The 18,578-nt window shown below is 38.2% G+C and overlaps 1 pseudogene; it reads right to left on the reverse strand.

The window, feature by feature from the left end:
* LOC113066388 (NT-3 growth factor receptor-like) overlaps window positions 1-18,578 on the reverse strand; it is an 85,006-nt pseudogene that overhangs the window by 23,156 nt on the left and 43,272 nt on the right.

Raw genomic sequence — 18,578 nt, forward strand, 5'->3', positions numbered from 1 at the left:
TCCGCCAGTTAATCACAGGCAAAAAATCAATGGAGGCTTAAGTATGTAAAGAAAGAAAGAAAAAACACATTTAACTTACAGCTCGAAGAGTTGGAGATTCTGAAAAAGTTGCCATGAGAGAGTTGTCAGAGGGTTCCCAGACAAGTTTCTGCAGTGGAAAGAAAAGAGAGAGAGAGAGTTTAATGATTTAACACTGACTATTTGCGACAAGGTGATAAAGAAAACACAGGGGAGGCAAACAACGGCTGTGCGGCGAACGGCCCAAAACTTAACTGAATAAGTGTAGCAGTACGGTACCTTGCAGCCTCACCAATCCAATAAACAGAGACTTGGTCATTTTCAAGACAACAAATTAAATCGAGGAAAAGGAGGCCTGGAGCCTTAAAAGCCACTAAACTCAATACAATGCTAAATGACTGTGAAGCAGAGAAGGCATGTTTTCAGAACATAGCTTTTAGATGTGGGTGGTCGAAATGGAAGCATTACTTTAAAATAGAAGTGAGGGTCTCTAAATGATGTCTGTGTCAAGTCCAGTAACCAATACAATGGGATGGTACAGAAATGAAAGCTGTATATACATGTTTAAAGCTGTTCAGGTTTTCTCTGAAGCTCTTTGTAAGGAGGACTTTTGGAGTAAAACCAAAAGTAAACATATTTTCTCTTGCATACTTAAAAGCACAAATACATACAGTTTTGCCTTATGGGACGGCAGCAAACAATGCCTCTACTGGGGCTGAAACAACAACCCTGGAGCCTCACTAACAGGCCTTCATTATCAATATTTATTGACTACTTCAGATCACTTAATACCCCAACACTGACCCGCTCAGATCCTATCAGGAGCAGCGGACAGATAATCAATGAACCCAGATGCATCCTTTCACCCCATTGCCGCCCAGGGGACCGAAGCCTGCTGGCTGGCCGTCCCTGACCCATTCCTTCACCTGCATTTTATTTCATTAACTACTGACAGCAAAACAAAAGATCATTACAGATAACTAGAACTACTGTAGAACAATGGAAGTCGAGCCCTGTCAGCCTTAATGCAGATCTGTACAACCTGAGTTAATCAAGCTAAAATATCACACGTCAACTTGAAATCAAAATTAATCTTTTTTTTATGTGCCTATTTCATGCACTCTCCTGGTGTTTTTATGCAAGGATGCACTACAATGATCAAAAGCAACAGTAAAGACTTTTGCATTGTTACAAAAGATAGATTAAAAAAAAAAACTAATTTTGGTAGCACTATATTTTACAGTTCTGTTCCTCATGTACATACTATATACTTATTATAGTAATTACAATAACTATGTAATAACTAGGTACAAACCCTAAATCTAACCCTACCCCATGTAGTTACCTTGTATTAACAGAAAATTCTTAGATAAATACACTGTAAGTGCACTATAAGTACATGTAAGTACACGTACTGTAAAATAAAGTGCAACCCCAATTTCATATTAATTATGTTTTTTAAAACTTTCTATAATTCTAAAATATTAAGCAGTTTTCACAACTTATTTAATAACTTTATTTAAAGGGGGGGTGAAATGCTATTTCATGCATACTGAGTTTTTTACACTGTTAAAGAGTTGGATTCCCATGCTAAACATGGACAAAGTTTCAAAAATTAAGTTGTACGTTTGAACCATCCGGTTTGTCACAAGTTTCGGAAAGTTTTTTTCGAGTATGGCTCTGTGTGACGTTAGATGGAGTGGAATTTCCTTATATGGGTCCTAAGGGCACTTCTCCCGGAAGAGCGCGCGCTCCCGTATAGCAGAGCACTGAGAGCGCAACAGACGTTCACTGATCAGAGCGAGAGCGTCGCGAAATGTCACAAAAGAAGTGTGTTTTTGGTTGTCAGGGCAAGACAACCCTGCACAGATTACAAAAAAAAAAAAAAAAAAAAAACATTAAGGGACCAGTGGACGGAGTTTATTTTTACAGAGCATCGACGGAGTTGTGCAAGTGTTTTTGTTTGTTCCCTGCATTTCGAAGATGCTTGTTTTACAAACAAGGCCAAGTTTGACGGCGGATTTGCATATCGTTTATTTCTTAAGGATAATGCAATCCCAACGAAAAAGGGTCACAATCGTGTGTTGGAACCGCAGGCGGTGAGTAAAACTGCTTCAAATGTCTCTGCCTCCTTGTTAGTGCGTCCGCCTCTCATGCCGGAGACCCGGGTTTGAGCCCCGCTCTGAGCAAGCCGTTGCTGCTGCTGCTCTCATTCAGTTTCAGCCTCTGGATCTGATTCTGGATCATAAATATATGCTGAATCTGACTGTTAGCCATGGTTTGTTTTGGATGATGATGTTTTTTCCTCACAGTAATGTCACAGCTTCCAAACGCTCTCAACGCAAAAGCCTACTCGCGCTCGTGATTCTTTAGCTCCGCCCACACCTCACGCCTCCAGTGGCTCTTGTTTTTCCGAAAAAAAATCGGCACAGACTATTTTTCTCTTATAAATATAATAAAACTAAAGACTTTTTGGAGATATGAAGGATGCAGTATTACTCTAGGTACTCAAGATTAACAGGATATTGAGTGAAAATGAGCATTTCACCCCACCTTTAAATTATTACTTTGTCATTACTGTAATAAACTAAATGTTAAGATAAATTAACATTTAATTTGTTACAGTAATGGCAAAGTAATAATTTAAATAAAAAATATACAAAAATCTAAACAAAGAGACAAAAATTTCAAATTGTAATAATAGTTCAAAATATTACAATTAATTTTATGCAGGTAGCATAGTATGCCTGAACAGATATTTCAACACTGTAAAAAATGTGGAGTAGGATTTACTTGAAAAAAGCTTGCTAAGTTTTTTCACTCAGAAAATTCTAGTAAATTTACAAACATTTGCTAAGTAAAAGCCTACACATAATTATTAGTAGGTTTAATTAGACATTTTTAAGTTAAGTTTACTTGGAAATTCCCAGTTAATTTTGTTGACTCTTTGTTTGTAAATTTTACATTGTGTAGCCTAATGCTTATTACTGAAAAAAAGCGTACAAATGTATTTATTTTGCAAATTTTGCACTCATATATTTTAAGTAAAACTCAACCATTGAATTTACTAAAATCTGCGAGTTTATGCAATTTACTTTAACAACTTTAAACTGGTAAATCACTGTGCTATTAAGCATTTGGTTCACTTGCAAACATGCAAGTAAGCATGTAGTCAGGCTGTTATCATTTTAAGATAATATGCCCACTCAATAAAATGAATAGCCACCTGAACACAGAGACCTCAAAACTTGGTACACCACACACAATGACGGTAACAATCAGTGAATAGTGTTTGAGTATCAATGGGTCATTTTGAGTAGAAAATAAACTCCAGGTGTCACAAAACAGTATGTTACTAAAACAAACAACAACTAACAACTAAAATAAACAACTAACAACAAAAACAACCATAAAACACTGTACATTTTTACTTATTCATGCCCCATTGCTTGATGGGATATATGGGATCATAACTTCGATATTTACTTAAAGAATCCTTGTAAACATAACAAACGGTTCCAAGTAAAATATACTTATGAGTTTAAACTTCCATTTCTACCTAGGCAGTTCCATTTGAATTTACTCATGTATTTAAGTAAAATAAATAAAAATGAAACCTCAAGTAGCTTATTGAATTATACATGATATTTTGAAGTAAAAAGACAAAATAGTATTTGTTTGTAAAATTTACTTAACTGATGCTATCTTTATTTACAAGTTCAAAAAATATTTTTTTACAGTGAACCTTGTTTAACAACACCAGAATGCATGCTGTATTTTGGTTGCTAATAAAGTCATAATAGGATAAAAGAGAGCTTAAATGGCCCTTTTGGCATATCACGGTACAAAGTTGCAAGTGCCACTGTAAACAAGGTGCACTTCCTGGAGAGTTCTTGAAAGGAGCCGAGTAAAATGAAAACATCCACTTGTTGGATATTTTGAAGACAAAGTCGCTTCAACATGCTTATGTGCCTAATTTGAATTTGCTTCGCTCGTCCCTAGTGTGGCACACAAGGAATCTCCAACAGCAAAAAATAAATAAATGAATAAAATAAAAACATGCTTGATGCTCTGACTTATTGCCATAGCAACCCAAGCCTGTGAATCCTCACACTTTTCTTTTTCCCCATTTCCTGTGTCGCAGGAAGGGAGGCAGGAACCAGGGACGGAGAGCACCCTGTGACACACCGTAGATGAGAGAAGGTGGCAAGTGGGAAAAAGACAGACAAAAATGTACAAATTGACAAACAAATAACCTGCGATTCCTCAAACGGAAGTTTCTTACAAACGTGCCCATTTCTTCTCTGCTTGCCCTCAGCATTCTAATCACCTCATTAAATTCATAATGAGATTATTAGGTGGCCTCCACAGGGACACACAAGGGCTCCGCATTTTGGTGGGGAGTTTTTTATTCGTAGCACACAATAGACACAAAAAGTTCATCTGGACAGAGTGCTTTAAAGGAAGGGGTCTGGGGTAGGGGTGCTCCAATCATGATCGGCCGATCGTTATGCGCATCTCGTCAGTAAAGCCGGTTCTCTAATCAGCGGTTAATTCCATCAGGTGCGTGATTTCACATAGAGCAGCTGTTAATACACAGAGCTGTTGTTAACTGAGAAGATGTGCCAAAAAACGCTGAAAATGAAATTGATACTTCAATTAATTAAATTAATATTTCAATTAATATTTCAAAAGCCTGGCAGAAAGCCAACTAAAAATCTCATGTAATTTTCAAATGGTACTGTTACCTGCAACCTCAACCCTGTTACCAAAGTTACTGTATTATGAAAGTATTATTATAATACTAGTCTTAATTTATGACTTTTAATTTATAAGAGATTTCATTACATTAAAAAGTCTACAATCCGACATTTGGTTTGCCTGAAAAAGCTAAGTAATAATAATAATTTATTTTAACCTAAAAAATCATTTCTAATAATAAAGTCAAAGTAATTTATTACAATGAAAGGAAAATGCTTTAAAAAAATTATAATAATCACATAAATCAGGATTTTAAACAGTACAGTATTTCTGTAACTGGGTTGTTGTTAATATATAAATAAAAAAAAGAACAGCAAAAAGAACACTGACTAAAAATTATGTGTAATATTTATTTCTGAAGGTTTAGCACAGACTTTTACTGACTAACAAAAGAAATAAATAATAAAGAAATAATAGATTCGGTTCAGGCTCTATTTTGTAGGCAGTTCATTGAGAATCCCATTTATTCATAAGCAGAAATATTCACCTCTGTGTTCATGTTTTTATTCTCATAAATTGTAATTCAATGAGAATACGGCAGTAGATTTCCCCAAAAAAAGGAAAATAATCATACACGCCGTTAGTTTGAAAATAGAGCACAATAAACAAAGATGTGTGTGAATCGTCTTACTCCCTTGAGGGAGTTTAGCTCCCAAATAAACCCTTTCAGAACGTCGCAGACTATCAATTACGGTAATGACTTTCAAAGAGGAGCGAGTCTTGGGTGATTGGCGAATGAGAGCCGGAGCATCTTTAAACGCTTCCTGTTAGCAGGATAACAGCTGTACCTGTACATGTTTACACACCTACTACGTGTACTTGCCGCATGTGTAAAGGTGGAGGAGGTCTCGACATGTGCCCTTGCATATGAATTATGTCATTGCCGTGTCATCTATTTGGAGTCAGGCACATGTGGGACGTGGGAAGGAAGGTTAAGGGCCTTATTGAGACAGATCATTCACCCGCATTAGCATAGAGAGAGAGAAATTATTAAGTCCCTCTGAAAGCTTCATTAGCTCTTAACCAGACATTGTACTTGCCAAGAACACGCTTCCGTGCACTCATTTCTGCTGTTCTCGGGTGTGTGACAGTCAACCTCTGTGAAGGCAATGACGACAAAAGCAACTGAAGCACACAACATGAAGGCCTTTCCATGAAGCACTGCAAACACATGAAAGCGGAACTGAGCTTCACTCGTCTGCGGCATAGCGAAGCTGTCCAAATTCCGTCCACATTCAGGAAGTGTCCTTTTCAAAGGTCATACTTCGTTACAGTCAGAAGAAATGTCAGCTAAAATTGGATTTGGAGAAGGGGCAATAAAGCAATAAATAATCAAATCCCACATCAAATATGACACACAACTTAAATACAAAGGTTGAGACTGTTATTAAAGATGGAAATAGACCATATATTTCTGAGTGTACGTTCAGAAAGTCAACTTAACAGGTTACCCTGACAGCAGCAAATCAATTCCTATGTTAAGTGGACAGTGTCTGTAACCAGTCTAGGGCAAGCTACTAAAAATAATAGCTAAGATGCTAAGCTACCAACTATTATACAGAAAATGAGCTAAGTTAATAAGCTAAGTATTATTATTATGCCTATCATTTAATGTATTAGAAACTAAACACTGGATTGGACACTCAAAAATGCCTTAGATGCTATGCTACCAACTGCTGTTCAGAAAAATGTGCTAATTAACCATGGTTTTACTACACTAACCATAGTTTAACCATGACATTTGTAGTAAAACTGTGGTTAAACAAATGGTAATCGATGTGCCAAAATAAACTATGTTGACTATGTCAGTACTGAGTGGTTAAAAATAACAAGATAAGATTCACCAGTGAAAAACAATCACTACAAACTAGCAATGCTACCACCTAGCTACTTAGAAATATATTCATGCTCTGACTTCAACCCTGTTACCCAAGGTAATCTAGGAAAAAGATATCAAAAGTCCCAAACTAGCATGCCTCAATTTGTTAATTTAGGCTAAATTTGTATTACTTAACAATAAACAGCTAAAAGTTTCTTTCTTTAGGGATGCTAATGCTCAATAACAGCTAAAAAATTGTAAATATACTTCATAAAATTACTCATTTCATATTTCTTATAAGTCCTATATCAAAATAGAGACAATCTGAAAGAATATATGTCCCATTACTCAAACCTCAGTAATTAAATTCGGAATCTCTGATTAACACCTCAATTAAATGAGAGCATCTTTGTGAAGCTGGAAAAGGGACCAGACAAAATATTTTACATAGTTTTCTGCAAGCATATTGCCATGGCACAGCTGTGTCTAATTAGTCCAGATATTCATGACATCTGCATGTCTGTGAACGGCCACTGCATGGATTTGGCAAATACACATGCACTGACATATAAGCCTCATGATGAAATGACAGCAGCACTTTCAATGCCCGAAAGCATTTGGTGAGCTGCTGTGGGATGGCAGCACCTCATCAATAATACACGCCAAAGGAGTCACAGGGAAGGCAAGGGCTAAACGGCCATAAAACGGCAATTAGACACATAGCCTGCAGTCGCGGGTAAGGTAACTATGCATGAAGGGGTAACCGAGGGCCAGGGGCAGGCCCTGAGCTTCCCTCAGCCAGCCAGCAGACCATGGGAAAGGCTTTTCTACCTGTAAACAACAGACAACAGTTGTCACTCTCTCAGGAGGAGAGTGTTATCTGCGGGACGCCGCGGATGCTAGACAGGCACCAGAACAGGCTTGGCAGTCCTGATGAGAAAACATCTTTTATATCAGACACCTGTGAGACAGTAATTGCCGCTGTGGAGTTCTTGGGAGACTGTGATGCCTTTCACAGCCTCAAATAAACCTTGAAGACCATAAAAGGCAGATCTTCTAGCCCTATTGTCTTGTAAACTCATATTTTGTGCACAGTTTTGAAGGATAACCAGCATTCGCCTTCATATACAACAGAGTTGCTTGGAAAAGAGCTGCAAACAAACCCCCACCTACACCACACAGTCCCATCAAAAATAAATTAGTCTGTATGAATATTTCACTGGCTTCTTTGTGACTATTAGACCAATAAACATTAATCAAATGCATCTTCAAGGTCATCTTCTTCTCCAAGGCAAATCTGGCCCTCCTACCCACGTGGATATTCAAATCCCCTCTGTCAGCAATGTATCGCTCCGTTTGCTTTGTTCAGACTCGTTTCTACAGCTGCCTCATCCTCCACGCTTGTCTGCTTTCTACAGCTGTCAGTTATTCATGGTTTTTTGCCCTGTCCCATATACTGTAAGCCTGCTTTAAATGCTAATTCACCCAGCCTTAAAGCTCAGCAATAAAACTAATTAAATGTTAAATAAATAAATAGCCTACATATGGTTAAATAGTGGTACAGTATATGCTTAGCGAATCACATTTTAGGGACTTAAATTTAGGGTATTGGGTATTTGTATTGTAATTGGTAATATCTGTACCAATATTAGCACCAAAATGATTAGCAAACATTGTTTTTTCTGAACCTGACCCCTGTACATTTTCCAGACTCCTGTCTGCTATTGGCCAATCAAACTGGTAGCCCCGCCCCAAACTCATTCTATTGGTTCCATTGGTTGAGCCAGTGTTGCTATGCTGGGCTAGGGGCTAGTCAGTATGTTCAAACAGACATGTTTGTGAGCAACACCTTGTTTAAACTTTTTTTGGGAAATCAAACTATAACTGGCTCGTTTGTAGTTGACAGTGCACATTAAACATGGTTACAACAAGGTATTTAAAATATTCACACTTTGTTAACTGTGGCTTACAGTTAAATTGGCTTACAGTTAAATTGCCTTACATCTCTTTCCACAAATGCAGTTAAGCAGATACAGTACCAGTTCATATCGAAGCCAAATAAGCTGTCAATCAGGTTAGTCATACAGTACACTACAATAAAACTAGGTTTTATATACTGTAAAACCCACATCATGTGGGCTATTCTCATGAAACGCATGAAACCTTAGGTCACTACCACTGCATTCACAGTTATGATACGTCGCAAATCCCTACCCACAATGCCGCAGTGGCCCGAAAGTGCCTTTGACACCTCTGTCCTTCCTGTGGCCTTCAAGGACTGCGGAAAAAGGACAGTAGACACTAGGACACCAAAGACAAATCTTCTTCTCTACTCAGCAGGGAGCAATAAATCAGTCCAAATATGTATTAGCTCCCCCTGGAGACAGCCTTTGATACTATGCCTAGCTGTCACAGTCACAAATAAAAGAACAAAAACAGAAAAGGATATGTTATTCTGGGGCGTGCCGAGCGGTAAGCCCCAGGTGGGTGCGCTAATTGTCTCTTTAATGATCTCTGACTGGCACTTGTCTCAGTTTCGCACTTCACAGTGAAAGATTTATGACTTTTCGGGAATAATCCACTTTTAATAATGTGTTTCTAGAGAAAGGAGTGTGAGATTGCGAATGTTCCTTTGGTTCATGGGCACAGGGCATCAATTAGTGTTGTCACTGCTCAGATCTGTGAAACAGAAGGTTATGGTTTACAATGGTGTTTTCAACATCTGAAATTAATAATTAGGTGATAATTGGTGCTACAGGAATCGAATAAAAAAGAAAACAGTTGCTCATACTAGACATGACCCAACAGAAACTTATAGTCTGAGGTTAGAAAGAATAGCTGGACATATCACACACACAGACAGACAGACAAACAGACAAGGATGTTCTCATAATGAACAGTTAGCATGGATAAGTTAGCGCTTAGCCACAGGCTAATATGGATTTATGTGTGTGTGTGTCAAAGGAGAAACTCAGACAGAAATTGGCAATAAGTAGCTGGTAAAATGCCAGCAGCACCCTGTTTCTCTTCCCCTTCTCTGTTGGTCCACTGGGAACAGTTGCCAACTCGGAGCATTATATGAAAACACTGATCTGGAAAAACGAGGATTATAGTGTAAACAACACCAGCACTAGCTTCAGTGTAGTGAAGCTTCATTTAATGTAGAGTAACTGCTAGCTTAGCTCAACAAATTTTCCAAGTTGCTTGCCCAACACTGGCAATAGGTTTTGTTGAGGAATAAATAGTGACTACATTTGATTGATCGCATGACTGGTCTATATTCAATTTCGGTCATTACCATAAACATACTTAATGACTGTAATAAGACTAATATTCTAAAATGTGAAAAATTTGTAAGAATGTGGGTGTCCAAACTTAGCTACAGCCATCAACAGTTTATGAATGTATTCCTAAAAAGCTGACTATATATATATTTGAGATTTTAATATATGTATATATATATATATATATATATATATATATATATATATATATATATATATATATATATATATGTATATATATATATATATATATATATATATATATATATATATATGTATATATATATATATATATATATATATATATATATATATATATATATATATATATATATATATATATTAAAATCTCAAAGTAATGGAAGAAGTGACAGACCGTATTATGAGGTACATATGAGGTAAATGAAATGTCAGCAAGATATATATATTTTTTTTTTTTGATGGAGGTATATCTCAATTCAAGTTTTCAGTCAATTGTAAGAATGGGACAAGGTTTAAGCAGACTACATACCTGAAGAAGTCAAGCATACATCTCTAGAAATAAGATGAACATTCATAATAAGATCAATAATATGCATTAAAAAAAAAATACTGTTGAATCAAACATTTTTACATTTTAGTCACGTTCGATCACAGGATTTTGCATACATGCCCAATTTGGGCTTCAGCACAATGCCCATTCAGATCGCTATTTTTCTCCTCCCTATGCAAAAAAAAAAAAAAAAAAAAACCTTTGTGTTTCTGCACATTTGTTTTGGTAGTGCAATGGGCTTTTGAGCTTCATCAGCTTAAGTGAAGCACAGTCACATACAGCCTGGCTCCCACTTGCTCATATCTCTCAAAACAATGAGCTGTCTGGCCTGGCAATGCCCTAGACAATGGACATTTGGGTCTGGGGAAAAACACTCTTCCAGTGTGTCCAATGCAAGACTGATGGAGCCATCCACTATCAGAGCTGTTTTGGGCTGGAAGCCAGTAAAATAGGTCTTCTCCTTTGCTTCCTCCTGCCTCCGGTGCCATGCTATCTTTGCTAGCAGAGCTAGGAGGTATTGTAGGACGAAGAGGCCCAATCCAAGTTTCTCTCAGGAGGGCACTTGATGTTATTGGCTCCTTCTGGTGGTATCAGATGAAAAGATTGATGAAGCATTCGAGAATTTGTGAGATACTAAACTGCAGGTGAGGTTTGAGACTGAATGCCCACAATCAACAGGGCACCAATTAAAGATTGCCATCCGAGCGAACAAAGTAAACAAACATGCTTCTTTCTCGTACAAAGCTAATGTATTTTTTGAATCCCTGTTTCCATGGCACGAGCCACCACAATCACGTTGGCAGGAGATGAGACGCATTTAATTAGAACTTAATGAGATGACAGAGAAGGGCTATGAGTCAGTTGCGGGGAGCAACATGGTGGCTTCACACTCCTGAGGTGACTGACAGGCTTGAGACAAACACGGGCAGCGAGGGCAGCCATGCCTAACCATGTACGCACTCAAATTGCAGCCCTTAATAAACAAGGATGCAAATCATAGGAGTGGTTCCACCTCGGGCCATTTCCTGATAAATACAGTGTTTCTGGGAAAGGTTACTCATGTGCCCTGTCAGTCAGTATTGTGAGTAATGATGCGAAGGCTAACATAAGCATAGCACGGTCAAAGACATGCAGATGTAAATGCAAACTCAGAGTCATTTAACGCATCCTAATTTAGTACATAATTGTGGTATAATTTGTACAGTGCAAAACAGGTCATGTATGCAGGCCAACGCAAGTATAATTAGCTATTGATTGCTACTTCCTGTTTACATAGCCATGGGGACCGAAACATTAAAGGAGTAGTCTATGTTAAGCTCAAAAATTGTAGCATAATGCTGATTACCAGAAAAACTGGCCTTGACCATCCTTTTCTTGAAAAAAATGAAATAAAAAATCTGGGTAACGATTGACATTTAATATGGAAAAAGGGCCAAATATGCATACATGCAAATGCATGTTAAAATACGATAATGATAATAATAATAATAGAACATATAATGTATGTGCTTATATGAAAATAAGCTTCACATTTCTGCTTTAAAATCCTCCAAAAACTGGCCTCATTCACTTAAACAGCAAATGCCTCACCTTGTACTACATTTTTGCTTTTTGAATGGTGTCCAAAATAACACTGCTAACTGTCACTGTATGGACAGCCACATCATAAATACCTCCTAAAACAAATTCGCTGAAAAAAATATATTTTTCAGTCATACAGGTTTAGAATAATCACCAATAGGGCGAGTAAATGATGACAGAATGCTCATTTCTGTGAACTATTCCTTTAAAAGAAAAAATAAACACCGGATGTTACCTGGAGACCAGTTGGCGCTGAATAAATGAGCTCATTTATTGTGACCAGCAGACCTCGTGGAATTATAATCAGACAGATGTGAGGATCACAGCATGAGTTGCTGAAGTCCGAAAAATAATGAGTTGACTGAAGCAGAGGCCATTTCTCAAGGTAATGGTGAAAGCGGTGCACTACGAGAAGATATTACGGAAAAAAAGGGACAACGAAAGCAAAGACAAAAAGGACAAAGTGACGGATGAAATAATAATGAAAAATTGAAATATATGGAGTTGTTATTTAGATACAGACCATTACACAGGACCCTAACACCTTTTTGAGGTGAGTGGCCACGATATTAGTAGAATAAAAATATATATAAAATATGTCATATACCTGTCCAAGAGATTGGCAGCACTTACAGTACTTGGCCGTCCAATCAGAGCTCTAGTACATTCTGACCTGGGCTGCGTTTCCCAAAAGCATCGTAAGCCTAAGTTGATCGTAAAAACGATCGTACGATTGATCTTAATATTACGGTCTGTTTCCCAAAAGCATCGTAGCTTAAGTAGCACTTGAAAATCTTCGTAGATCTGCGAGTGCTCTGGAGTAATCGTACATCCCCAAGTGCATTGTAAGAAGACAGATTTATGAGGACACCTGCAGGACAACCGGCAGATTACACTTTTATCTAGATTTAACACACTGCAACGCCAGTAATATAATAATATTTTGATTGTACTTTATTGTACACTTTATTGTACTCGTTTATTGTTTACATGAATTTATAAATGAAATAAATAAAAAGGGGAAAACAAGATGAAAAAAAAACACATCTTTGTTTTTCTCTATCTCCTCTAAGAGGACATTAATGTCATCCTTTTGAAAGGTATCTTTTTTTTATTTTATTTTTTTCAGCCATTTTGTCAGTGTCTCCGCCTGTATGTAGGTGCTTTATATAGACTTGATTGTATTGATTGGTAATCCAAAACAGATGACAATTATTAGGTTAAACGTTCAGAATACGATTCCATATAAGGTTACATTTTAGCACTTCGCGAATGGACAGCGACTCCTAAGTAGCACGTAGAGCGCGTTCTCGCGCGTTCATGTTAAGTGCATTTTTGGGAAACGCTCGTGGAATTGCTGCGAGCGTTCGTAAGTTTGCACGTAGAAAACGCTCTTAAGAGCTAAGATACATCGTTATCGGGAAACCCGGCCCAGGCCTTAGCTGAACTTTCAATCATTGATGGTCAAGGAAGTCATAGAAGAACTGAAATGGATCCCTAACCATGCTTGCAAATGTCAGAAACAGGGAGAAAAAAGTGAGTATGTTCGCTCTAAAATCAAGGCTATTGCTTAAAAGGAGAGCTTTAAAGTCTAAGTGATGCAAATGCGGGCTGATTGATTACTCTAAAACACTTGCAGTGTCTATCTGACCTCCTGACTGTCTGTCTTTTGATCTTTCTCAACATCCTATTTTCGAGGAAAGGGAACAAAAGCAGAAAAATCTAATACCCGGGCACTTACAGACTGCCGTAGACTGTGTGCATTGGCTGATGTAAGTGGTATAATCTTGACTGAATGATCCAATCCACAGAAGGCACAACAGGGCCCCACTTACAGGCTGTGTTCCATTCTAGTGCTACACAATCGTTGGTAATTACTTAAACAAGCTGCATTATTCAGAGTAAGAACAGTCCATAAGAGTGCTATTTCATGCACAATATTGCCAGATTATAACTCTCTGTGTTCCAGCTTCTCCTGTCTCCGCCTGCCAAAAGGGCACTACACACGCTGCAATACATAGTTTAATAGTTTATAAGTGTTTCCTCATTTAGCTGATGATTTAGATGATGCATTGCAACAGAGGGAGTTGTGAATGGGGTAGGTTAGATGAAAACATACTAGTCCAGTAAAAACAATGACGGGTCAGTACCAGTACTCCATAACACCCTAGTAACTGCCTAGCAACCACCAGATCTTATTCTAATTATTACTTATTATAATTTTAAATTGTGATAACTAAGTGCAGAAATTATTTTTAGATCTCATTTATTCATTTATCTACCTATCTCTGTCCACCATAGCAACCAACAACAAATGCTATAAAAATATCCTAGCAACCAGCAGAACACACAGCTGCTGTTCAACCACCAAGCAATGCCCTAGCAACACTCTATTAACCCTCCAGGACAACCTAATAAATGTTTAGCAAACATTTATCAACTTCTTAACAACACCCTTTCCACCAGCCAGAACACCATACTGTAATAACAGCAAGCAACCATCAAAAACAACTTAGTAACTACCCAAAAACCCTTAAAAGTGCCTATCGACACTCAGAACCACCCAGAACAATTCCATCCATTGCTTATCTTACCTATACATAAAATATCTTGGCTAGCTCTGTCTATCCATCTATTTATCTCTATCTTTCACCACCATAGCAACCAACTAGAAATACTATACAAATGCCCCAGCAACCACCCAAAACACCAACACAGCTTTTTTGCAACCACCTTGCAACACTCTATTAAACCCACCAGGACACCCTTATAACTGTCTAGCAACCACCCAGGCCAACCAATCTACCAAATCAACCACCCAGGACAAACAACAAGCCAAAAAAACATCCACCCAGAACAACCAATCAACCACCAACCCAGGAAACAACACCAACCAACCAATCACTGACCCCCAAAAAACAAGCCAACCCACCAACCGCCAAAAAACACTAACCTACCAACCAATGACCCAGCAAAAATAGCAACCATCCATCCATCTATGTGCAGTATATAGTATGTATTATACAGAATGCTAGTATTGTATTCTCATATTCTCTATTCTCATTCATTCATTGATGGTGCACAGTTGGAGTATAAAAATTACCGTTTCACATTACAGTTGAACTCTATTGTACAGGTGGCTTGGGTGACATGCAATGATTTCTCCTCATGTTCTGCCTATTTGAAGGTGGAATTATTCATTAAGCTGCATCGGGAAGGTCAAAAGTATGGCCTGAGGATCTATTCACATGTGTTCCTGTAAGACTGGGTTTTGTGTGGCATATGTCATCCAGGCAGGTGGCTCGAACCAGTGCAAAAAAACAACTCCGACTGGAGGTGTCACTGTAACTTCCATGACCTCCTTTATCCTCACACCCTTGATTGACTGCATGTAACATGAGCCCTCAGCATGATGTGTCAGGATGGCAAAGCCCACACCACACGTAATTTGGGCCGGGACCAAGCATCCTCAGTGATGAAACAGCGGCTGACAGTAAAGGAACTATGCAAGATGGTCATGCCCGCAGCTTTCACATCTGGTACCCAGGTGTGGGACTCTTTCTTTTGCCAGCATTAAACACAATGAGGAGTTTGTGAAAGTGACATGACATACAACCAAGTATGGTGACCCATACTGAGAATTCATGCACTGCATGTAACCCATCCAAAGTGCACATGCACACAGAGGGCAACCATTTATGCTGCAGCACCCAGGGAGCAGTTGGGGTTTTGCCTTGCTTAAGGGCACCTAAGTCATGGTATTGCCAGCCTGAGCCTAGAACCCACAACCTTAGGGTTAGGAATCAAACTATCTAACCATAAGGCTACGACTTTAACAACGTGAAGCTTTTTGTCTAAGAGTCTGTTCTTAAAAGGAAGTCTCTCATGTACTGTTGTCCCTTACATTGTTGAGTTTTATTATTTTTATACTTTTATATGTAATCAGCACTGTTGGGAACATTACTTTAAAAAAGTAATTAGTTATAGTTGCTCACTACTTGTTCCAAAAAGTAACTGAGTTAGTAACTGAATTACTCTATAATAAAAGTAACTCGTTACCAGGGAAAGTAACTATTTGCGTTACTGTAAAAAAAAAAAAAAAAAAAAAAAAAAAATCCAGGGGTGTGTGAGCCAGGGGTGCATTCGGATTGCATAGTTTATTAAATCAATGCATAGTAACGCACCGCATTTAACTTTCAGTAATGGTAACGGCGTTGTAACGACGGGAAAAGTAATTAGTTAGATTACCCCGTTACTGAAAAAGTAACGTCGTTACCTAACGCCGTTCTTTTAAACGCCGTTATTCCAAACACTGGCAATCAGTGCTGGGTAGGTTACTTACAAATTGTAGTCTATTCCAAATTACATATTGAAAAGTATAGTTAGTCATGTAATCTATTGGATTACACATATTAGTTTGTTTTATTTATATAACTTTTTTCCTCTCTGCCACTTCAAGAAAATACTTTCCGTCCTCTACCTCCAATGAACCTCGTCACACAAACCCACATTTACACTTTTATCACTTTTTATTTCACAGCAAGATACATTAATCATAGGAATTTGATAAACGATGTGTCATAAGAAAACGTCTACTTGCGCAAGCAGCCATTTACTGGCCTACGGTCCGCCCACTCTATTAAAAGCAGCATTTTCAAAGCTGTTCGGTTCACAGCTGATTAAGGTCATTAAATAGGTGGGCTGGTTTACAGACACCATGGAAAGCGTTTAGGTATCACAACATCTCCTGCTGAGCGACGAATGCTCAGTCAAGATGCAAATGTCTTTCATTAACAGCTCTCTGTATTCATTGGTGCTCCCAGTTAGACTGTGATGTTCTGATCCCCCACCTCCCACCAAATGAGAAGAATGTTAATGGCCGTAGTACCTCTGATGACATGATGCAGTAAGATGTTGCCAAATGGCTCTCTTGGCTGTTTGTAGATGCTGTACGATTACAACTGTGGCAACAGGACGGAGAGAAGAAAGCAGGCGTGTCGTCTTGCTGGGGGGGAGCACTGTAGGAGGAAGGGGCCACCTTGAACTGTTTCCGAGCTGAGACACCCTGAGCCGTAGGCACAGATGGCACCTTGAAACTGGCACGTGTGCCTGCTCGAAGGCGCAGAGCCAGAAACAACATCAGGGAAATCCATTTGTAGCACACCTCCACTACTGACGGGACCAGGGAACTGGCAGACTTGGCTACCTCTTCCTCAAGCAGAGGTGAATCTGGATTTAGTCAGGGGAACGTGTTGCATAGTAACCACATAGAGGATTTATGAAATATGATGATCTGTTTGCAAGGGACCCCATCACTAAAATAACAAATTAGCATTAACTTATGAATAAAGATGTGAAATATATTATATATATATATATATATATATATATATATATATATATATACACATATACATATATATATATATATACATATACATATATATATATATACATATACATATACATATACATATATATATATATATATACATATACATATACATATATATATATACTATGTTAGTTATATCCATTTGAAAAGGAATATGTTTAATCGTATAAAATAATTTGTTTAGCATTTTTCAAAAATAAATATAAATAATTAAGAGAGTGAGAAAAAGAGAGAGAGAGAGAGAGAATTTTATCAATTAAAAATGCATAAAATAAAAGAAGAAATTAAAAAAAATGTCAATTATAAATTAGATATCTTCTCCATACAGTGTGTTCTAATGAACTGTGAGACAGAGGCTTCTTCCAAGCTTGTACAGCCTGGCAGCTTCTGACAGAACCCAAAGGGACGTTTTCTGCACGCCAAGCACAAGAGCACACAGCCCTGACCTAAAACTCCATTTTTCCCCACCCTTTTTTCCCCACTTTTTTCTTTTTTTCAACCCAAACATGTTTTGTAAGATAAGCCTCCTTAACCACGGCAGATTCTGCATGCTTTTTGTCTGTGTGAAAATGGATTAGAAGAGCAAAGCGGAGCGGGAGAAAGCCATAAAAACTGAGAGAACGAACAACTGACTTTTCTCCACCGGGTTCTTTTGAGCCCGTTGACGTACCCAGACTGAGGGAACGTTCTGTAACAGGGTTTGTCCAACTCATGAGAGACAAGTGAGGACGGTGGACTCGGATGCCAAAGTTGTCCAGTCTTTCGTGCCATTGCTTAATGAAAGTGCTGTAGTCCTCTCTTCAACTTCCTGTGGGTTTTAATTAGATCATTAGCAGTACAGATTTAATTATAGCACAGGCAAGTGCACGACGCATTAGAGGTGCACCTGGCAAACTTGGTCCATCATCAAAATACTGGGCGCAGAGGAGCCTGGGCTTTCCAAGGTTTGGCAGCGAGTTGGGCTGCAGTGGCCTTCTGGGAATGCGGAAGCATAATGAGCTATTATATTCATACCACGGCAGGAGCCAAACATCATTTTCCTGAGAGCAGTAAACCAGCAGGGATTCGGATACTGAACCTGACTGGCCTACTTGACTCTACTCTGTAGAGCTCCAAGAACAACATTATTTCAGCTTTTACCTTATTTTTGGCCTTTTGACACTTGCTCTCTAGGTACAGTAGAGAGAT

Source organism: Carassius auratus, chromosome 50 (genome assembly GCF_003368295.1).
Source record: "Carassius auratus strain Wakin chromosome 50, ASM336829v1, whole genome shotgun sequence".
In the NCBI taxonomy this organism is placed as follows: Eukaryota; Metazoa; Chordata; class Actinopteri; order Cypriniformes; family Cyprinidae; genus Carassius; species Carassius auratus.